The 19,826-nt window shown below is 32.1% G+C and overlaps 1 long non-coding RNA gene across 2 annotated transcripts; it reads left to right on the top strand.

The window, feature by feature from the left end:
- The first annotated feature begins 1,581 nt into the window (after positions 1-1,581).
- On the top strand, positions 1,582-5,401 carry LOC136972550 (uncharacterized). 2 transcript variants are annotated; one of them, XR_010880350.1, is made up of 5 exons: positions 1,582-1,658; positions 3,726-3,805; positions 3,921-3,997; positions 4,846-4,897; positions 5,180-5,401. It is a non-coding gene; the product is annotated as an uncharacterized lncRNA (long non-coding RNA). The 2 variants fall into 2 exon arrangements; XR_010880351.1 differs by having other exon boundaries at positions 5,113-5,199.
- Positions 5,402-19,826: the final 14,425 nt, after the last annotated feature.

Raw genomic sequence — 19,826 nt, 5'->3', positions numbered from 1 at the left:
AATGTTTGGCTTTTTGTGTCCTATTAAGTGAATTTTTAGGAAAAGTATCGATGACATTTCTTTAATCCGTGAAACAAAATAAGTCTTGTACTTACCTAGAAATTTCCGTGCTTTTTTAATATTACTGAAACGATCCTCAATACTCTTTCAGAACCGAAATTCTTTCTGAAAGAGATAAAGATATTAATTCCGAAATCAAAACAAACTCTAATACTTTGCGTTAATTACAATAAACAAAAAATGAACGTGGATGAATCCATGTTTTCACTTTTATACAATCAAAGTAAAACGTCGATGACATTGAAGTTTACATAGAAAATTGGTATAGGACGACGAAGAAGTAAATATCTCGAACTGCACAAGAAGGAAACTATAAAGGTAATCATATCGTGCCATTTAATTAAAGTTCTTTCATTTGTGTCATAAATAGTGGTGGATTGGGCCCGAGACGCCTTTACATTGTCCGATGGTTCGGACAGAATTCTTTGTTGAGGTTTGTAAACAATAAAAGTATTTAAATTACCTTGAAATTACAATAAGAAAGCATTATTCCGTCATTATAATTAAACCGCAGGGTTTAAAACATTAGTTATTAACGAGTCTCAAGCTTTTTTTCTTTTGTCTCCTTAATTTGTCTCGCTAAAAAAACAAAAATTAAACACATTTTTTCCCACCAAATTCGGCCTTCACATACATATATTCACGGTCATAATTCAAAAAAGTTGAGATAAAGCCAAAGGCAGCTAAAACCAAGAATCCATCAGCAACTTTCTTCACACCTTTCTGTTTAGACACACCCATGCCTCATATTGCACATTTTCTCACATTTTCTTTTCGACTCAAATGCCTACGTCAGATACTCATCCACTTGTTCCTAACAAGACATTTTTTGGCCTTCCCTTTCCATGTTTCCCGTCCTTCTTTCCCAGGGGTACTGTCTTCAACAGTTCTTTCATTCTCTCAACATAGCCCAACCGCCGAAGGGCCGATTTATTCAATATTAAAATATCCAATTTAAAATTTTTTAAGCTACCTCGAATAAGATAATCTCCCCAAGTTTCCTTAGGCATTCGTTTCCTTTTTCTTGTTCTTTGTTCTGTCTCAATATCGAACCTATAAGGGGCAAAACTGATTCACTTTTACTAATTAATGTACTCATGTGGGGCCAATAAAAATTTCCAGTCCGCTACTGGTCATAAACATATAAATAAATTGTCTAGATTTTTCTTTGTAAAGTAAGGATTTTATAGAACCGTTGTGATCCCGAAATTAAGGCATGAGGTATTGATATTAGTAAAAATTAATTTGGTAAAATTCAACCTAAATACAATACAAAACTAAGGAATTTATTATTAAAAGAACAACAAAACACTGCCTAAAGTATTACTACATTATTCTTTACACTCCAATGACTACGAAATCTAAATTTTAGCATCCTTACAGGTTATTTACCATTATTCAGATATATTTTTAGAAAATTTTAATAATAGATGGCAGCAGTTAATAGTAAAACCTCTCAAGGTTAAAATACAGTTATCATTTAGACTTGCGTAAGACTTCCTTTAATGTCTGGGCGTAGTGTTTACATGCAGTTACTACGGTCGGTTAGATAGAAATGGCTAACTGCTAGTTTGACAGGAAGGACGTGATTCATGCAGGTATATCTTTCTAGTCATTATATTATTAGAGTAATCGAGCAACTACTATTATTTAAAACATTTCGGATTGTTTAAACGAAGATACTTTCAATATCGTAAAGTCAGGTCACTAAAGTTAGTGATGACGTCGATGCATTCACGTGCTACTCGAGTGCAGTAACACTTGCATTTCGTACACTATGTTTATCAATTGTATGAGATGTTAACACAAAACTGGGATTTACTTCACTTCAAAAAAGTAAGATATTTTTGATGTTATTTAAAATCAGTTCATTTTACAAATATTAGAACTCATGTCGTAACTCACTCTCGAAACGTCTATGACAATTATCTGATTTTTAATGCATATAATCTACAATGCGATGATCTGCTTCCAGCTATCAATATTCTTACAAAAATATCCATATTTATTATGCTCGATCTCTCCCTATAAATAACATAAACAAGTAATTAATAAGCTTTCCGCAGAAAAAGTATTTCGCAATTGTATGAAATCTTCCATACTTTCGTAATGAATCATATTAAAAAGTCTTCCTATTGTGTGCGATTATTCGAAATTGCTGCTGCTCATAATGTATGGTGTAGAGTTGTGAGAAAGAATATTAAATGCCATAATTAACCATATTTTTTAAAATCGTTTTTAGTCAATTGTTTGTAAATTGTCTTTCTTGTAAGAGGAAAGTTTTTGTTATGAAAAATATACCTAAATATTTTGAGTAGCAATGCTATAGAGAAGTTTGAAGCACTGTGGCCCAGGTTCCGCTTCTGCTTCGTCTGCAGACATTTTAATTTTTAATGTAGTTATTCGAGGTAAGTATTATTCAAACTATTTATAATCGATTTCTATTGCTTTATATAAGCCCAAACGATAAAAAATCTCTTTAGATTACATAGTAATATGCGATTTTCGCATTATTCTCAAATACATTAAATTATAATTAACGCATAGCTTACATTCTTTGTACAACAGATGAAGATTCTGTTTTCTATCTCTTTGATATGAGGATATTTATATTCAAGCTTTCGAAACGAATGTATCCTTACATGTAAGAAATCTAGAGATGAGCTAGAGTCAAGAATTTTTTACAGGATGTATCTTCGTTATCACACCGAAAGCTCAAGCGCCACTACAATTTAAATACGTTTTATATTATAATTGAGCAGGTTTCGAAGTACATGTGTCTAAAAAGGCCCGGATTTATTGAATCGGCTCTACTCATACTTATAATAAGGTTGTATATAATTGGACATTCCAGATTCCAGAGGAAACCTCGTATAAAACCAAATGTTTTTCTTTCTGTTGCTTCGGTTAATCTAGGAATGACTTGATTACATCTTCTAATGGGTCTCCACGCGGGGAAATCTTACACTGTATTATGCAGTGTTAATTGCCTTTTTTTCTCCTAAAAACTTTTATTTTTGGCGGTTACTGTGTTTTCGTATGTCAAGACAATATGCCCCGATAAAGACTGAAAGCTCGAGTCGGCCGCAAATTTGTAGTTGAAAATATTATTTTTATAAGATATATCTACGGAATATGTTCTTTGAAGTGTAAATTTTCAAATCTTTTGCATAAATAAATAAGAAGTAATTACACAGACTTCCTGTTAAGTGTCAGTTACTAAGACCTATTACGTAAATTTTCAAGCAGAAAATACTATATTTATATTATATAAGGAATAATTGGCTTCTATATCTACACGATGTATATACAAGTACTCCTCACTTTACGACCTTTCTGCTTAACGACCACTCGCACTTACGACCAATCGAGTTTCGACCTGCAATTCGGGGAATCCCTTTTCTCAGCTTGAGTGTCGATCAGTGGTGAATGGTGACATGCTCACTAAGCGTACTATAATTGTCTTTTTATGAATAAATTCGAAGTTTGTTGCATAATTTGCATAATTTTACAACGATCCTATACTCCCAGCTCAAGATCCTCGCTTATCGACCAATTCGCTTAACAACGTAGTCGTCGGAACGGAACTCGGTCGTAAAGTGAGGAGTACCTTTATACGGCCTACAATATTACAGTAGTCATTAAAATTTATTAATGCTTATTAGTGCAGAAGAATTCGGCTACTACAAGATCTTGCATAAGAAGACCTGCATGCATAGTATTATAATCAAGTTATGTATGTAAGGTAAATATTTATGTTTAATTAAAAATCATATTTTTTAAATAAAAATTAGAATAAAACGAATAAATCTGAGAAAATTTTAAAATCTTATAAGTAAGTTATTAAATTTGAATTATAGAAATGGCAGAAGCAGAACTTCCGAGTGAGGAGAAGAGTGTCGTCGTTTGTCCAGTTAATTACAAACAAGCTCTGAATGTAAGTCGGTAACACGCATTTTATTTTACTCTATAGACCAGGGGTCACGAAACTACGGCCTACGAGGTCAGTTCATCCGGCCCACCGCCGCACTGTGCCACAAATGACCTATAATTTAACTAATTATATGAAAATATCATAGATAATAGATAAACTTACAATGTAAAAAATTTAAAATAAGTTTAAGTAAAAATGCGAAAATCGGTCCAATCTGAATTTTGCATTTGATAGTAATATAATTTTTAGGAAAATCAGTGAAATAAAACATTCGGCGACTTTTTGCGAATTTCTATATGAGAGCTCTTTTTGTACAAGCTCTTTTTGTACCTGCAGTGAAGTTTGTAGGAAAAGTGATTACGAGCTTGCTGCAGCCATCGTATTGGTAAAAAAATATGCTGCTTGTCTTTATTTTTTGTGTATTCAGTGTACTGTATTGAACAAAATGGTTATGCTGCCCGGCTCGTCATTCTGACAGTGTGACCGGCTATTAAAATGTTTGATCACCCCTGCTATAGATAATTGTTTTGTAAGGTAAGTATTACGTCACAATGAGTGGAAAACATTGTTAAATCTCGTCCAAGAAGCTAAAATATGTAGCTTTGTTATTTGTCTTCACTATAGCAATAATAAAAACAAATAACTGTAATATTTCTTTATGCATTATGAGTAAGGAGTAGCCGTTACAATATAACAGTGAAATGAAGAAAAGTACTTTCAGATATTCGTACTCAAACGGAGTGTACTCATAACGTTATAGTGCTGCATTGATATAAAATACACTTTATATTCTTAATTTAACTTTTTTTAAAGTGTTATGTAGACTGAACATTATAACGAATATATTACAGGCAACGGATGGAGTGAGGCAAAATGGAATTATGATTAAGGAACTTCTAAATGGTAAATGCTTTTCTTTCTTGTTTTTTCTCTTTAAATAAACTTTAAAGATATTTTTCAAAATTTTTTTACTTGTTAGTTTTTTCTCTCTGTTTGTAATAAGTCAATGAAAGTCGGTTAATGCAAACTGTTATAAAATACATAGAGTAGGATTGATAGAATAAAAATAATGTTTTAAATGCTTAAACTTTACTCAATGTCAACAATTCTTACTTTAGTTACTTTCGAACAAGTTCATAAAACTTATCATATACAAAAGTGATTATTTTCACATCTTTACGACAGAGTATTGAGAAGAAAAGTGGATAAAATGTACAGTACATAGGAAAATTCAAAAAGGAATGCTAAGTACAGTCGAGTCCGCATAAGTCGACACCCGGATAACTCTACACCATCGGTTAAGTACAGTAGAGAACCGAAAATCAGAATCAATTGGGGACTGGGGTTGTTCACATTAGTGATTTGTTCCTATTACCGATTATGTACGAATAAATATATTAACCTGTCCGATGTTCAAATTTTTCTTCGTTGCGTGTCGCTTCGTGTTGAATTTTCGTCGATTTTAAGCCTAACGAAAATTTTTATAATAATAATCGAGGCTATCGTATCGTTAAAAATTATTTCTGCATTTTGTACAAACAAAATAAATATATTGAAGAATATAAAAACATGAAAATTATACTTTAGAAGTAAATTTAGTATCAAAAACGTTCGATTCAGCACGACACAGTCCGACTGAAAATCGTTCCGATTACCGGGGTTCCGATTAACGAGTCTCTACTGTAGTCAGTTTCTGTGGTCTTGGCCGACTTACATAGACATTAATGTTAAAAAACTCCGGTTTACTCGACACTGTTTAACTCGTCACCATTGGATAAGTAGACATACTTTTGCTGTCCCACACTCCGATAAGTCGTCACCCTCTCCTGAAAAAATGAATTCACTCCGCAAGTACGGTGCGAATTCATTTTTTTTTTTTTCAGGAGGGAGAGTCGATTTATTTATTAATGGAGAAAATTTTGGAAACTTTCTCCTTAATTTATGATTTCAATTTACGCTCGTGCTATTACTCATCTTTAGCGCTTATACATTTGTGCAGATTTATATATCCGATGTTTATTCGAAGTAAAAAAAATTCTAATTCTGACGCTTATTTGATGAATGTCAGTATTTTTTAAAATATACAGCATTAGATTTAATCAGATGCGATATATGATGCAAGACAATATCGCTGTATTTGAAAGACATAGCAAGATTGTATTTGATTCGCCTGGAAGACGTTTCATTATTTCGCGCCATTATTTAACTTCTTGACTATAAAAATTAAAATCTAAAACATCCAGCAAAGTACATGAAAAACTTTCTTTGAACATGAAAAGAATAATATTTCAGTTAACAGAACTCATACAAAATATTAATCGGAGATTTCACGATAGGAGAAATAAGCGAAATTGTAATATATTTCTAAAATTAGTTTCAAACATATAAAAAAATTTTATATAGTTTTGACAGTGTTGTAGCGATTTCTGAACAAACGTTTCATCTTGGAATATTTTATATAATTTTGGAAACATTAAAAGTAGTTGTTTTATATCATTTCTAATTACAGAAATTGACGACGATTTTGTGATAGTATGTAACGCAAAGCATAAACTATTTCCCAAGATAGAACTGTTCTGAGAAACTGGTCCTTATGTAGGTTTACCCACACGAAGAAAACCGAAAAACCTCACGTGGCCAGAGTGTTTCTGAAACCAGAACTCGGCTAACATTATTAATCACGATAGAAAAGCAAAAAGGTTTATTTCAAGAGTAGCCATTTTTTATTTACAATTAAAAATTAAAAGAAAATATTCAATAAATATAATAATGATACAAATAATAACGAGGTTGAGGCCGAAATTTTAAACACGAAAACGTGTATGTCGACATTCAGCGTCGCTTTCCTGTAAGCCTACAAGTTTGACAAAAGCGTTTGGAACGTCAAGCATGCCTCCACTGACTTTCCAAACGCTATTGTCAAACTTTTAGTCTTAGAGGAATGCGGCACTGAACGTTCGACGTACACGTTTTCGCGTTTAAAACTTCGGCCTTAACCTCGCTAATGTAAATATAATAGGCTACATGATATGTTTTACAAATAAAAGCGAAAATGAAGTTAAATAATTTTTTATTCAAAAACTTCATTTTCACTTTATTTTGCTGAAAATCCTTAGTCTGAAAAACAAACAAAATCAGTTGTTTTATTTCGTAAAATAACATTCAAATGCGATATTTAAAAATAAAATATATAATTTTGGGCCAAGGCACCTGACGAAAATACTCGTGTTCCCTGATATTTACTTCTAGGGGACATCTGTTCGTGTCCTGAAAAAATCGAAAACAAATAATAATTTATTCAAATTTACTATTCAAATGATTATATTTTCGTTAGTACGTTATTTTAAATTAAAATAATCAGCAACACGTCAATAAATTTTTTTCTAATCATCATTAAAATTTACCTAATGATATGAAACAATTTTTGAACATTTCATTGAATATAATAAGTGAATTAATTATAAACATGTAGTTAACGTCATTAATCGAATGAACAGTTTTAATATTAGAAAGAACGCAAAAGTTGCACATTTGCCATATATATTGTAAATAAATGTCATTTCCTGCAAACAACGGTGAGAAAAATCTGAACATGTTAAGTACTGTTAAGGCCTTATCTTTTGGAACATGTCCTTAATTAATAATATCTCTGGTATCATCCGATAATATAGCACCGTAGTATAACAGCTAACAAAATAGGGGGATACTATAGATTACCACCTATAGAATTTCGGGAATTTGAGTATACACCTGAACTGAGGGGACCGAGACGAGTTCAACGATATCCTACTTTTGGTCCGGAGACGAAAAATAAGAAAGTTATCATAGTTTTTAAGTTATCATACTTTTTTAATGCTTTCATGCAGACGACACCGTAGTTGCTAATGCTGCCATCTCGCGATAAAGTCTGCAAAACAAATATTAAAAAATGCACTCTGCAAAGGCAAGAAATTGCACGAACAGTCGAATGCCACTTCCTTGTTTTTCTTTTGTTCAAGAATTACTGTGAATCAATAACAAGTGACGTTAAACAATCGGCGGCTCAACTCCCGAAGGGAGTCCACCAGGAGCACAAACATTCGAACGCCAGTTCCTTTGTTTTCAAGCATCGCGACTCTCGATCGCGATAGCGCGGTCGGCTCGTAGTACTTACTAGCCGACCGCGAGCGATCGCGAGACTGAGGAGCCGTAGCCCTCGAGGCCAACGAGTGCGAGAGTGTGCAAAAAGGACTTAACACCAACTGTAGACGATTGGTCTGCTCGTGGATCAACATCTGCCTTTGTTGAAGGTATATATGGCCAACTTGCCGGACTGCCTGTTAAACTCGCGATAGACTTAGCGGAGAGAGCGACGTTACTCCCGATCATCGCGCGATTGCCGAAAAAAGTATGATAACTTTCTTAATTTTTGCCTCCAGCCCAGAAGTAGGATACCGTTGAACTCGTCTCGGTTCTCTGAGTGCAAATATATACTCAAAGTCCCGAAATTCCATAGGTGGTAATCTATAGTACACCCCAAAGTAGTATGCAGACAATAGTAAAAGCGTATTTTGATAGTCGTAAAACACACATGCAGGAATTTTAATATGTGCACATAAAATAATATATAATCTCAGAACTAAAGATATGATTATAATGTAAATTTCATAAAAGTTTACTTTTGTAATATGAAATAATATGAGTGCTTTTAAGCACACATATGCCTTATTTTCTCCCATTCATATTATTAATACTCTCTTTCCTATATTCAACCATATCAGCAGTGCTTCTTTTCAAAAAAAATTTCTTTTTTTTCATAATGTTTCATCTAGATTACCCACGACGAAACATTATGTTATATAAGTCACTGTCAGGTATTTGAAACGGTATGAAGACAAACTAATATTCATTAAATTCTTCAGACTCTGTGAAAAATACTGTTATTTTGAAACGAAATAAAAATTAATAATCTATATATATAATCGAGACGAGTTGATAATAATAATAATAATAATAATAATAATAATCAGTGCAGAGCCCAAACGGTTAGGAGTTGAAAGTTGAAATTTGGTACACAGTTAGGGTACGTCACGAAAATGCACACTAAGAAGAGATTTTTCGAAATATCTTCCCACGGGGAAGAGGGACAGGATCAAGGCTTAACACTTCCATCAACAATGGAAGTGTCAAGTAACAATGGAAGTGTTGCGTAACAATGGAATTGTTAAGAGAAAGCGACGTGCAAGACGCAGGTGCAGTTTTTTTCGTTTTTGCGGGAAATCGAACATATTTTTAGACCCATCTAAAAATTCTGTAGTTAATCTAGAAACAGGGGTGACCCAATTCTTGCATTCTGTGAAAAACGGGTAAGGTTGACTGTAACGTAATAATCTTAATTTTCGCTGAAACGGTTAGGAGTTGAAAGTTGAAATTTGGTACACAGATAGGGTACCAAATTTAAGTACCAAAGTGTTAAGTAACGATGACAGTGTGAAGTAACAATGGAGAACAAGAGAAAGCAACGTGCAAGATTTATGGGCTCTGGAAAAAAAAAGAAAAAGAAAAAGAGTAATATGTTAGAACACATTCGATTTTCAAATTTAAACGGATTAGTTCGGTTTTTCTCGACCTTTCTTCTTTAGAACGTCGATGAAAATCGAACGATATAACCAGAACACGTCGTGAAAATCGAACAATACTAGAACATTCGATTTTCAAATTCGACCTTTCTTTAGAAATACTTAGTTCGTTGATGAAATTACTCTTTTCCTTTTCTGACTGTAACGTAATAATCTTAATCTTCGCTATCGTTACTTTTGCCCGAGCAACGCCGGGCCTACCTGCTAGTTCATATATAAAATTCACTTGAAAATGCAATAATTGTTTCGACAATTGTTTTGATACTATTATTACAAAAGCAATAAAATGATTGTTGCATTATAAGACCGATTATTTACGAATCTTTAGTTTAGAATGTCGTAGGGCTGTTAGATTTTCAGTGGAATAATTTCATACAGTAGTTGAGTTCTAGGAGCACACTTTCATCTGACATGAAACTCAGAAACTCAAATCCGAGGATTGTTAATATAGTCAACCCGAAGAGACAAACATGGAGCCAGGAGAAAATGGCAGAGATAGTGAGTATGGTAAAAGACAAAAAAATGAAGCTGAAGAAAGCTGCAAAATATTATGAGGTGCCAAAAACTACTTTGTGAACTCTCCTTTTGCAAACAGACATTCGTCCGGAGCAATCTGTAAAAAGGACACTAGTTAGAAAGTCAATTGTTCGTGAGAATATTGAAAAAGAGCTAATGGAATATATGTTGATGGAGGTCATATTTTTTTTATTATTAAAGCATTTCTCGATAAAATACATTGAAGTAAAGGATTTTGTAATGAATCTAACACTTTTTGGACTTTTCTATTTGTTTTTGAATATATTAAAGCATTTTTTTGAAAACATTCAATGGGGTTCCATATTAACACCCATCATCTCAAAAACTTCTTTTTCACTTTTTTTTACAGAAACCTTCAAAGACCATATTTAGTTATACTACCGAAAACTCCAATTAGAAACATTTAGTTTGATAGTTAGCAGTACTTTTCGCACAAAAATATGGGCGTAGTTATCGTATCTAGTTTACAGTTTACTATAATGAAAATGGGGTTTCATAATACCATCTTCTCCTATTCTTCTAATATAGATAAAACGTAAAGAAATGTCTCCAAGTAAAAGTTTATGACAAATTAAATCACGGTCAATATTTTTCTTACGAGTTTTTTAAAAATAAAGACAAGCTTGGCTCTTAAAGGCGAAATGTAAGGTATTATTGTGAGTACCGATTCCAAGTTCCAAGGTTGTCTTTACCAAAGAAAAACTCTTAAGAAAAATATAAACTGTCCTTTAAATTGTTATGAATTTTCACTTGGCGTAGTTTTATACATCACATATGTTTTCGGATATCAATTGTTTTTGTTTAATAGTCCTATTATTACGTCAAGACATAAGATTAGTTGGAGCTCGACAAGCAGCTGACCGACACTTTCGATACGCCGTTTAGAAAAAGCGATAAAAAAGTTTTAATTCAGATTAATTTGAACTGTTGTTATTTTTAGTAACATTTTGAATAAAATTCAGGTAGGCCCGGTATTTCTGTCTATAAATTGTCATTGACATGAAACATGTAACTCTTGTTTGCGACTGAAAATATTCAAAAGTGTTAAATTAAGGCAAAAAATAAGTTTGAAAGTTATGTATACAAAAAGGCGGTTGCCTTTTATACTAATGTATCGAAACTAAGGGCTAAGTTAAATCAATGTTTCACTGCATCAGTTTTTTCTCCTTCTTTTCTTAGTGCAAAGTAGTTTGATGTTTTTATATATTTATTGTTCTTTTCTTTTTTTCCTGTTGGCTGAAATATTATACAGGGAACATCCCTTTTCTTATCTTAAGAAAATGAAATAACTTAATTGAATCTCATTATTTTGGGAAAAAAGTATAGATAAAAGTTGTAAGGCCGAACTTATATTTTAAACCTTAATGCAATCGTGACCTTTGACCTAGCCCATAAGGTCAAAGGTATTTCTGGTTGTAAAATTTTCCACTCTTTCCATTGCCAGGGTCAAAAATGTGTGTTCTCATTGAAAAAACAGACTTGACCCTCAAATGATTTTGATGGTGAAGGTCACATCCATGGTCACCGATTGATTAGCCCTTTGTAACCCTACAACGTTTGTCCATACCTTTTTCCTGAAATAATGAGATCTAATTCAGTTATTTCATTGTCTCGAGATAAAAAAACACCCTGTATATTCATATTCATTAATACAATAATAATATAATCATACAAAAATAAAGATTTTAAATTCTAAAATAATATTCTCAATTTACTTACTAATTACATGTACCTTCTTTCGAATGTGCATGTATTTGGTACATAAATTTGGAAAATTGTCAAGAAAATCTTGTCTTGAGGGCATAAGTTATATATGTTCACTTTTGTAAAAAAAAAAATTCTGTTTTTGTCTGAGAAGCAATTATATCTTTCTATTATTATAAAAATAATTCAACATGGATATTTTTTTATAAATTAATGCAATCAAACATTTCATGCACCTCTACATGTAGTATTTAGAAGTTTTATTTCTTGGAAAGAATAAGATATTTTAAATTAAAAAAACAGGGATTATTTATTACTAAATGACAGGTAAATTTTCGCATTACAAGAACAGATTAAAATATTCAATTTCTTAAATTTGCATTTTATCTATTCTCGTTTATATAAAAAAATCGGTTTAATGAAATTTCTTTCAAAACTTTTATTTTAAACTTTAGTATATTCGGAGTTATTTTTTTATAAAACATTCCAGTATGTAATCGTGTTTCTGTTATAGGTAAAAATTAATTTCGTAAAAAAATTATTTAATAATTAGAATATTGATTTGTATTAGCTAAGTAAGATCCCCTAACACAAACGATTCTCGATATTAGGACGTAATTAATGCTGAAAATAAAAAGGAAAATCGAAATGTGTAAATGTATATTGTACGGGTACTTTCTATATAAGCAAACATAAATTGTAAACCATTTAGAGTATTAAAATTTACTATTCCTCTTTGACATTTTTAGCTGAATACTGGAAGCTCTGTGGGAATGGAAAAGAGCTACCATAAGAAGGATATAACCATGGATGTAAATAATAATAATAATTTATAAAACCGATAAATAAAACTGATAACAAATTTCTGTATATAAATTTCCATTGACATGATAGAGGGCTTAAAATATTTGTTCAGAACTGAAAGTATACAAAATTAAGTGTATGATTAAGGCACAGAAAGTGTTTTAATATAGTAGATATAAAAGGGGGTAACCTAGTTTGAATATATATTTAAATTAAGAACGATCTATATAGTCTGTATAGAAATTATAAAGATACATCATATACAAATATGAACAAATAATTTGCGCTTAAGGCAATACAGTACTTATACAACGCGATTTTGATTGAACAGTTGAAATAAAATTATCTCTTTATCTTATTCTAGTAAATGTTGTAATGTAGATTAAGTATCGTAACACTTTATCAGTTGTGGTTCTTTTATTTACTATAACATTCTACAAAGATTGTAAATTTTTTAAATTTATGGTGCAAGCTGTGTCTGTATTGATAAAAGCTTTTAATTTTTATCTGAAATATGCCAAAAAAATAAAAAAATACTCTTCTGTGCCAATAAGTATGTGTTTATATAGACCGAAAGTTCCTTTTGAAATTTTATGTGTAAGCTGAATTTCGCTTATAAGTTATACTTTATTTTTCAGTCGCCTTTTTAGATGTAAAATTTGATTATATAATTATTGTGAAAAATAGTCAGACATACGGTAAGTGCATATCAATCCTTAGTAAACAGTCTCCTTATACGAATTTCAATACAGTTTCTTTTGTAATTTTGTTACGTTAAATGAAATTTTCGGAATGAAACAAAACGATGTTTTTACTTGTTAGACAAGTTTTATGTTTCAAAATCGTTTTGAAACAAACCCACCCTGTTATGAAATGTGAATTTCTTATAACGCGGTATCTATACTGCATTTTTGTAATCTCAAACTACTGCTTTATACGAGGGTTTCCTGTACGTAATGAATAAATTTAGTTTTTAGTTATTTCGGCTTCCGATAATATGCAATGTATTGAAACTTCGTACCAATTGAAAAATATCTGATAATTTGAAGTTTTCTATTCTTTATTCTTTATAATATATAATATGTAAGAACTATAACTTTTTAGAGGATAAATTTATCTTTAGTTTTTATTTATTGTAAACTTTATTGCAGTTAAGATAATTACAATACTTTGAATAATTAACAATGTAATGCTGTAATTATTTATCACTTCCGACACTTTAATAAAAAATTTGTAAACGAATGTATGTAAACAGAGTAATAAAAGCAAGCTAATATTTATTGTCATTTAATAATTACAGAACATTTATACCTCATATAAATATTACTACACGTTTTTAAATTTTTCCCCTAATTTTTAAAAGTAGAAGTTTCCTATAAAATAATTCAATGATCTAAAAGTAATACAACAAAATTATCGCAGAAGGTTTAACAACACACGAGCAGTCTGCAAAAAAGCAATTTTTCTATCAAGGACTTTGTGTTGGAAATTAATTGACTTTGTGCAAAAGACATGTGGGGAAAACCCGAAATATAATGGAAAAAAACACAACTAGTCATATTATCATTCAATCAATGACGTCGACACGCAACTCAACCAGCAAGGTTGTTCTTATATATGATCGTTATTTCGCTGATTGTTTTCACAAGGGAGCTCGTGAATTTCAGATTTATAATTAGAAACTTCAAACAGTTTTACAAAGGTAACTAATATCTAATTATTTTATGTAAAAATTCTGTATTTCACACTCTATTCAAAACAGAAAATAGTCATACTTTCATAAACATTAATAATAATTATATATATATATTTAATTCAATATTTCTAAATTATTAGTATAATCATTAAATCAGTTTAAGCTTATAACAAGGGTTGTAGAGTCAGAGTCGGTAATATTCTTTAGAGTCTGGCGACTCCAATCTGGAATTTTATTAAGACTGTGAGATAAGCAGGGAGTCAAGGGTTAATCCCTTACTGACCACTTAATCTGCACAGGCTGGTAAAGTCCGATCTCGGAGTCGTCTGATGGATAGGAGGTCAAAATGAGAGGGGAGTGCGTCGGTGAGTAGACAGGTTTATTCAGATAGATAGGAGACAGGTTTTAACATAACCAAAATAAAACTTTATTCTATACTAAATCTAGTATATACAGATCTATATGCAGTTAAATACGGGTACAAATACTCTTATCGGGAGTAGAGCCAAACAATTCTACTCAGCTCGCGAAGCTCGTGCTCCTTCTATTTTTTAAGTTCTAAGGATTTTGCTCGCAGAGAGAGAGTTTACAAGCTTCTAGCCCTCAAATTACGTCTCTTAGGCGTAGCGGAGAGTCGATTCGACGAACTTCGTTATAGGAAAGGGTCGTTGTCGTGGATGTTCTTCCAACGGGTGTCCTCTCCTCATCTTGGGTCCAGTCCGATGTATGGACGTCCGGAAGACGGGATGCGCACGATGTCCCGATATAACTACTCGTTGAATCGCTCTCCCCGAGTTTTGGTGTCTCTCGCTTTTATCTCCTTAACGTGGGGAAAGGGGTCATATGACCGTCAAATGTTAAATATAACAGTGCTGAGTTGGCACTTATGTGTCAATTTTCTCATCAGATTATTATCACAAACTCTGATAACCATCTAATTTCTCACCCGGAGCGTTCTTCTTTCAAATTTATTTCAATTTCTGACAAAGTTTAATTTCCCGAAAAATGCGTAAATTCGCAAACCTTACAAGACGAATGTAAAAGCTAAAAGAACTTTTGGTTAATGTTACCCTTGGTGGCAAGATGGCGGCCGGGGAAATTTTTCCCTACATTCTAGACGGCGACGGGGAAAATTCTTTTCCCTGCGTTCGACGTAGCAGCCGCGTTTTCTGTAACCTCGAAACGGAGACGCGCGATTCTGCGTTTGTGATGTGAGAGGGAGCTCTTTGGAAATGTTGTGACGAAATGTGTTGGTGCCGAGATCGTCGAATTATGCAAATTTCGTTTGCAGGGAGTTTAGAAGACACGCGTGTTGCATGTTCAGTGTTGGCATCGAAATTTTTTTTTCTACAATATCTGTTTTTTCCGAATTGCTAAATAGGTAATTTATATTTTTTACGAGTAAAAACAAAAAGAAATTGCGTTCTTTTTGTTGAAATTTCGTGCACGTCATGGGCGTCGTTGAGTTGATTTCGAAGGAATTCTGGGCGAAATGTACTACCAGGAAGTTTTATAAAATGATGGAAATAAATTAATCGGAATTGGGATTGAACCCGGCAATTGATAATGCATTCAAATTTGCGGTCAAATTAGGTATACAGCAGATAGAGTCGACGTGTTCTACGTGCGATAAGACATGCAAATTATATTACAGAAGCGAAAGAAATGAATGTCTTCTTAGATGCAGTTCGTGTGCAGTTAAATATTCAGTGTACGAAGGAACTCTTAAAAGCAAATGTGGTCGTCTGTCCTGGGGATGTATCTTATCATTCATATGGCACTACCTATGTCTAGAATGTGGTGCGACGATTTTGGCTTTAGCATCCGGGATATCTCGAAAAGCTAGTGTAGAACCCGAGACAGTTCCGTCTGCACCCGTTCAAAACGTCGATAATAATAATAAGAAGAATTCAAAGAAATCAAAGAAAGGTCGGGATAAGAAAACGTCAACCACCGCGAGTAAAAAAAGAAGAAATAAGAAGTCATCGACAGTAGCAGCCGACGCAAAACAAGGGGGGGGAAGATCTATAATAAACGAAGATCAAAGTTCGAAAGTCGGGAGGAAATGTAAAAAGGAGAAATGACAGAAAATCAACGTGAGTAAAAAAATGTTTTTTTCTATTAAAATAGGGTTTACAGTAGCTTATTATAGTATAGGAGTTCCTAGGTCGCGTTATTACGAAACAGTGCGCAACGCGCAGTCTCCATAAAAGACGAAGATGGCGACCGGAAACGCGTTAGCCACCTCGAACGCAGGAAAAAAAATTATCCCCGTAGCAGTCTCGAATTAGGGAAAATTTTCCCAGTCGCCGTCTAGAATGTAAGGAAAAATTTCTCTGGTCGCCATCTTGCCACCAAGGGTAACATTAACCGAACTTTTTAATTGGTTTCTAAGGAAATTTCTAAGAAAACGCGCATTTTGATAAATTTAGGTATCAAAAAGATACTCATTTGTAAAGGTCTATTCACATTAAAGTTTTATGCGCACTGCACTCGAAGTGCTCTGTACTTTCACAAAATAGATTTATTAAAATAAATCTTTAAATTTGGGTAAAAATATGTAAGATGGTCTCTAAGTTCTCAAAATAGCTTTATTAGTTTAAACGAATATATTCTTACACTGTTTATTACTGTATAAATAAGTTTTTAATGCAGATTGAACTTGTTTATTTTAATTTTATTGTAATCAAAATATCTTTAGTGCTTAACTCGTTTAAAGTTGATAGTGAGTATTACGTGTTGTGTTTCGCAGTATTTTTAAACTGACATAAAAATATGTAAAAAGTCACTCAGTGTCCGATCAAACACAGGAAGTGTTTGAGTTTGTGTAGTTTTTCAAATATTTAGTGCTGTAAAATACTCTTCTAAATATCTTATTTTAAGAGTATACAGATTTCCCTAAAAAGTTTCAGAGTCTGTAGAGAACATACCATTATTAGGATGTGAGATTAAAGTTAAGTGGTGTGCATTTGTCACCAACTCAATGATGCAGGTAACAGAAAGACGTACAAAGTTTATGCCTGTATGGTACGACTTTTGCAGATACCTAACGTCTGGCTTTGCGCATATATTTCGTTTGGTTTCACTTGTCTGTCTTAGTTTTTTTTTTATGTTTCTACATCCAATGTTGTATAAATATTGCTACATACAGATTGTTGAATATTTTGTTTCAGTAAGTATTTTTTATTTTCATTTTACCTAAAACAATTTAATTTAATTTTACCTATATAACACAAATTTAAAATGATATATAAATGTTACATTTTCGAAAAATGCGCTATAAAAAATTAAACTGATTGGTTTTATTTGCACAGTTTATAACGTATAGTGATATGTTTCTTTCTATAGAAAACAAACCGCACCTGTCTACAGTCTTGGTTACAATCTACTTTTTCTTTCTCTGCAATCACCACTGAGGTATGTGGCTGGTATTGTCATTTAAGTTGCATTAACATATTTTTCTGCTTTAGAAAGTACGGATTAGACACGTTTTACATATTTTCGTCGATTTTACAATAATAGATTGCAAGCAATTAGTAAATTTATTTTCCAATTACGCCACATTTGAAAGTAATGAGTTTCCTGATGAATTTTTCCATTGAAAGCTCTTAATAAGACATCTCTAGTCTAAATAAAGTCAAAATAACATGAAAACTAGTGAAATTACTGCTAAAAATGATGAAAATAACACTGCAACTTTATGTTCTAACTCTGATTACCTGGCTCACAAAACATTGGTTCTTCGCGGGAAAATTCTGCAAGAAAACATGCTCATTGCTTGATATTGATTCGCTCATGATAAAAATAACCAATCAGAACAAAAAAGACGTATAAACGAGAACTGAAAAACAGATTAACTGCACGCAGTTCTTCCATAGACTTACTACAGGTAGGTAGAGTTTCCCGAAAACATTTTTTGCTAAACGGTTTTGAAAACATATTTAATTGTCTAAATACTGCCAAAAAAACGTTTCATCAGCAAACTAGAGGAAAAGAAACGATTAAAAGGAGCGATTTTATAGCGATTGTTCACATATTTCAAAGATTGTAGCCTAAGGGACGTGGTTTTCAGCCACAATTTTACGTCCACTGTTTACACAGGTGGCTGATTCGTAGAGACAGAAATTAACCAATACGTTTAAAAGAAGTTGACTTTCGATTTTTATCAGCCAATAATCTGCCTTTTTACTTGTAATTTCTTTAGGATGGTGGGGATTTTTTCTCGAAATACTTATAGCCCGAGGTGGTTACAAAACATTTATTGACAGTTAAAATTCACATACAGGAAAGCTAATCGAAGCTTATATCGCTACAGACATGATTGCAGTTTGTACCAAATGCCGCTAAATTTGAACTTTTAAATTAAAATATGTAAAAATTAATACTTTTTCTTCTCCTTATAAAACAAATAAACATGACATTTCTTTGTAAAAAAGGACTGGCACAAATTACAATTTAATAAAGTAAAAATTACAGATTCTAAACATATTTACTTTGCTCGCCACGTCCAATCACCTGGAACAACTATTCTTTATTGCAGGACGACTAGTATTATAGGCTGGTACTCTGCACAAATATGTAAAGTAGTCTAAAATGAGTTGAGATTATCATTTGTGGACATTTTAGACTGTTTTCCATTTTTGCAAAGTAGTAGTCTACAAAGAAATGCCATCCTGCAATGAAAAATAGTTGTTCCTGGTGATTGGACTAGGGGAGCAATGAAGATACGATTAAAATCTCTAATTTTTACTTTATTAAATAAAAATGAGATATTTTGAGTGTATTTTCGATAAAGGCTTTAAAAGCGCAATATAATAATTACCTAATATTATAAAAATACGAATAAAACAATAATTTTTGCATAACACATTAATAAAAAAAAAGGTGAATTACTAGATATCGCGTGACAACTATCCAGTCGTGTCGTCGTGTGCCTTACACTAAGATTAAAAACAACCAAATTTGTAAACAAAGAAAAAAAAATGACATTCCACTTACTTATATTTCACTATTTTCCTGCAAATTCTCTTAGTAAATCTCCAAAAACTTTATTTAATGACTTTATAATTGAATTTGTTTTTCTATTTTAATAAGAGCATCTGTATAAGTATTATATATTTCTCTGAAAGGTAGCGTGATTGTATAAGCCTAATATAGACAACCTTGAAAATGTAATGCGATTTTTTGAGTTTTTTAAAACAGAAAGTTGTCGTCTGGTCTAGACAGGTTTTTTATTTCTCGTATAGCATATACATCAGTAATCATCAAATGTACAAAACATATTTGAAAGGTTAAATGCAATTTAGAAAATTAGAAACTACATTGCTGTTTATTTAAAAATATGTAAAATTTATTTAAAATTTATGTGAACTCTTAAAATACAAAGTATTCTCAGTTTCGTTATACTTTAAATAGAATTTTATATTTTCGGATCAGGGGACCTTGAAACGTCAAGAAAAAATTATTCGGGGAT

Source organism: Centruroides vittatus, unplaced genomic scaffold, assembly GCF_030686945.1.
Source record: "Centruroides vittatus isolate TY-2023 unplaced genomic scaffold, ASM3068694v2 contig_2969, whole genome shotgun sequence".
NCBI lineage: Eukaryota > Metazoa > Arthropoda > Arachnida > Scorpiones > Buthidae > Centruroides > Centruroides vittatus.
The sequence above is the reverse complement of the archived record's forward strand: the minus strand, read 5'-3'. Positions and strand labels throughout refer to the sequence as shown.